The sequence below is a fragment of the Penaeus vannamei genome, chromosome 8, assembly GCF_042767895.1.
Source record: "Penaeus vannamei isolate JL-2024 chromosome 8, ASM4276789v1, whole genome shotgun sequence".
Classification (NCBI taxonomy): domain Eukaryota; kingdom Metazoa; phylum Arthropoda; class Malacostraca; order Decapoda; family Penaeidae; genus Penaeus; species Penaeus vannamei.
The window spans coordinates 33,845,076-33,850,075 of record NC_091556.1 but is presented as its reverse complement, the minus strand read 5'-3'; the positions used below and the strand labels follow the sequence as shown (position 1 = coordinate 33,850,075).

Genomic DNA, 5,000 nt, shown 5'->3' with positions numbered 1-5,000 from the left:
CCCGTACCCTTGTGGCGTCCCTCCCTCTCTCCGGTGCCTCGTGTTGGCCCTGTCAGTGCCTCGCCAGACGTCCCCTTGCCCGCCTGCCCGCTTCCTCCCTCTCACCCACTCACAGCACCTCGCGTACCCTCGTCCGCTCCGTGCAACCTCGTGTAGCTACATCACGAAGCCGCATTTGTGGTACATGTCTTTGTGGAAGTACTTTTTGTCCAGAGGCTGTGTACTGTATTTTTTCTGTGTGCTCGTTGGCATTCCATTTCGTGGTCAGTAGTGTGTGATTTGAGGTGAAGAGCAAGGCGGTGGAACTGAAGTGTTGTGGTGAGGACATACTGCGGGGCGGCGAAACGTGTTGGCTTATGTGTTAATAATAAAGACTTGAGTCCTCTCATGTTTACTACAACCGCCTCAATCTGAAAGACTGGTTTCGGTGGAACTTCTATTTCATTGCTCGTTCACGGTAAAAGTTTTACAACGGGAAAATACTATACTGATCTTCACCAACACCAAGGCGTATGACATGGAAAATAAACAGAATGCTTTTAACAGATCTTAAGACCTGGCCAAATTGACAGCTGACACAAGGAAGAGCAAGAAGACAAGTGTAAAGACGAATCGCAAGAACGAAAACGCGAGCGAGAAAATGTCATAAACCTTACTTTTACCTCGATGGCAGAAAAAAGGCGAGTTCCTGCCATGACATCCATTTACAAGCTGTGAACTGTGAGTCACAGAGCCAACTCCCTTTAATTGTGAGTAAGAGTTCCCTTGTCTTGTGCTTTTAACATGTCCTGCCTCTCTTCACGCTGTCATTCGACCTGATAAAGTGGTGGGTTGGCTATAAGGACTATATTGCATGAGTTAAATACTTATTGCCTGCTTTTACTCACACAGGTTTCACTTCCTTCTAGTAATTATGTTGTCATGGCAATTATGATATCATTACTACCAATGATACGATAAAAATGCAATGAGAACGGTAAGTGATCATAAGGTTGAAGATGCAAATGATAACATCAGGGATAGTAAAGGTAGCAGTGATGACAATGATAGTGAGAATACCATAATACACAAACTGGTAGTGATGATAACAACCATAAGACTAATGAAAGTGACGATGATGATGATGACAATACTGGTAGTGGAATCCATCATCGTCGTTATCATCATCATTATTGTTACCATTGCCATTATTATAAGTATTTCTATTATCATTATCATTATTATTACTATCATCATAACCATAACCATCATGGTAATAATAGTAATAGTAATGACTGCAATAATGATAATAATAATAATGATGATGATGATGATGGTGATGAGGATAACAATAACAATATTGGTAATGATAATGATAATAATGATAATGATGGTAATGATGTTGATAGTAACAAGTGTTTATTATGATAACAGTAATGATTATGATTATCATTGTAATCATCATTATCATAATCATTATTATTGATGATAATATAATTTTTGTTATTATTATTGCCAACATAATCAGGATTATTATCATCACCATCATTTCTATCATTATTATTGTTATTATTATACTTATAATAACAATAATGATGATTATCATTACCGTCATTATTTTTTTATTAATATCATTATCATTATCATTATCATCATTAATATCACTATCATGATCATGATCAAGATCATCATTATTATTATCATTATCATTATTGTTATCAATATTATCATTATCACAGCAACTGTTCTCATTATTATGTTCTTAATTGTTATAGCCATTATCATTGTTATTTGATTTTATGTTAACATTGTGTTATTATTAATCATATTATTATTATCAGCGTTGTTATTTTCATCACTGTTATTATGATTATTAGTGTCACCATTATCATTATTATTATTATTTTATCATTATCATTATTATTATCAGTATTATTATTATTATCATTATTATTATTATTATTATTATTATTATTATTATTATTATTACTATTATTATTATTATTATTATTATTATTATTATTATTATTATCATTATCAGTATTATTAATATTATTATCATTATTATTTTATTATTATTATTATTATTATTATTATTATTATTATTATTATTATCATTATCATTATTATTATCAGTATTATTATTATTATTATTATTGTTATCATTATTATTATCATTATCATTATTATTATCATCATCATCATTATCATAATTGTTATTAATATTATAATTATCATTATCACTATTACTATTATCATTACAATTAATAGTTATCATTATCATGATCATTATCATTATTGCCATAATTACAACAATTGTTAGGATCATTGTTATTATTATTGTTGTTGTTGCAGTTGCTGCAACATTATTATTTTCATTGTTATTATTTTAATTAACTATAATTGCCAATGTTACTTTTATTATTGTTATTATCATTGATATTATTACTAGTATTACTGTTAATGTTTTAGTTATTGTTATTATTATCATTATTATTATTATTATTGTTATCATTATTATCATTACTAATGTTACTACTACTATTATTATCATTATTATTGTTATTATTATCACTTTTATTATTTTCATTATTACTATTAATGTTATCATTACTGTTATGATTATCATTATTATCATTACTATATTCATTAATATTGTTATCATCATTACCATTATCATAATGCTTTTTTGTTATCATTAATATTATTATCATTATTGTTATTATTATTCTTATTATAAATACTATTATCACCGTTATTATTATCATTATTATTATTATTATTATTATTATTATTATTATTGTTGTTGTTGTTGTTGCTGTTGTTGTTGTTGTTGTTGTTGCTGTTATTATTATTATTATTATTATTATTATTATTATTAGTATTAGTATTATTATTATTATTGTCATCGTTATTAGTATTATTACTATTAGCATTATTATCATTAACATTACCATTAACAGAATTGTAAATACTATGTTTTATTGTTATTATTGCTATTATTGTTGCTATCATTAGCATTATTATCATTATTATTATTGTTATTATTATCATTATTATTATTATTATTATTATTATTATCGTTATCATTATCATTATTATTTTTATTTTCAGTTATTATTATTATCATTATCATTATTATCATTACCATAATTATTGTTGTTATTACTATTATTATTGTTATTAGAAGAAGAAGAAGATGATGATGATGATGATGATGATGATGATGATGATGATTATGATGATGAGGATGATGAGGATGATGAGGATAATGATGATAATGACGATAATGATCATCATTATCATCATTGTAATAATCATAATGATAACACGACCAACAAAAGATAATGGACAAATGTGAAAGTAATAAAACAATGTCGAATTGGCTTCCCAGTGAGGAAAGCAAGCCGCGAGAGGCAAGAACGAGGGAAAGAGCCCGACTATGAACATTATAGCATTTCGCATTCCTCCCCTCTCCAAGCGGTGGTCACGACCCGTCGGCGTTTGGCAGCGGGTGGTGGGGGCATCGAGGGCTCAAGACGAGACGCCGGGAGGGAGCGGCGAGGGGAAAGTGGTACCTCGCGAAGCCTTCGAAGGGGAGTGTGTCATAGGCTGGGGTGATGGGGCAGGGGGGGAGGGGATGGGGTGTGAGGGTAAGGTAGTGGCGGGATGAGGGGAAAGAGAGGAAGGGAAGGAGGTAGGGGTGGAGGAGACAGGATGAAGGGGAAGAGAGGTACGGAGGAGAGAGAGGGTAAGGAGGGAGGAAGGGGGGAGAAGAGAAGAGGAATGAGGAGGAAGGTAAAGGGAGTCAAGGTGGGGAGAAGAGGGATAGGGATGGCAAGGGGAAGGGGGAGGGGGAGGTTGGGAGACGGAAATGAGAGGTGGAGGAGGTGAGGAAGAAGAGTGTTGGGTAGGGAGGAAGGGTGAGAGAGAAGAGAGGTGGGGAGAGAAACAGGGTGGGGGAGAAGAGAAATGGGGAGCAGAGGCTGAGTGAGGGAGATATTCAGAGAGAAAATCCTTACTCAAATTAGGGCAAGAAGTCAGCTGAGAGAAAAGAAAGAGAGAAAAGAAAAGGAAAAGGAAAAACAAAATCATCACAGTATTCCCCTTATCCAATCTTACCTATTTTCATGATGTTTCCCCCCGAATTCTTGGGATGAAGAGGAGGTATGCAGCGAGGGGAGTGTGGAGATGATGTGTGAGGAATGACAGGGAGGAGGGAGAGGGGAGAGGAGAGCGGAGGAGGGGAGGAGGAGCAAATAAGAGGAAGACGAATATGAGGAGGAAGTGCCAAGGGACAGAGCTGACAGCACGCCGAGACCAACACGAACGAGTCATTAACAGAAAGGAATCAACGAACCAATAAAATAAACGGAAGAAGAAGAAGAAGAAAGAAAGAAAAGATGAAAGACAAGGGATTAAAAGAGCGATAGAGGAGAAAGACATTAATATCCGATCTGGGGAAATAAGGAGAGACAGGGCCGAGGTGACTTTTAAAAAAGGTGAGGTTAATGAATCGACTGAAGTTTCGAGAAAGTAATTTTGTTGATATTGAGAAGAGAAGAAATGCGTGGAAGTAAATATTTCCAATTTATTTATATATCTATCTGTCCCTATATATCTATCTGTCCCTAATAGATATACAGAGATAAACATATGTACATACATATACGACGACTGAAACAACGAAATTAAACGCCAAATGTAAATAAATAAAATATATTTTAGAGAAGAACAGTGAAAAGTGAACAACAAATACCACATAACACACAATGAATCAGCTACCAGACAGTAGGATATAACTCAGCGAAGACATGGATAATGGCTACACTGTGAAGACATCATAATTACGCCATACGTCAGCTGTCGCAGCTGTCGGCCCGCCCTCGCCCGAGCACGGTGTCACGAGAAGACGTGTCCCGCCCGCGCCGCCGGAAAGCGATCATACGTGAGAAGGACAGGGCGTGGGGCTGCCTTGGAATGGGCGGAATTCGGGCTGCGGCCTCGTTGCACCTCTCTGG

The 5,000-nt window shown here is 34.5% G+C and overlaps 1 protein-coding gene across 2 annotated transcripts in view; it reads left to right on the top strand.

Annotated features, from left to right (window-relative positions):
* Nucleotides 1-54: 54 nt before the first annotated feature.
* The window catches only part of LOC113829301 (fibroblast growth factor 1), a 46,101-nt gene continuing 41,155 nt past the window's right edge, over nt 55-5,000 (top strand). For both annotated transcript variants that reach the window (XM_027382441.2, XM_027382440.2), the window contains exon 1: nt 55-749. The gene's annotated coding sequence lies outside the window, so the exon portion shown is untranslated. The remainder of the gene's footprint in view (nt 750-5,000) is intronic.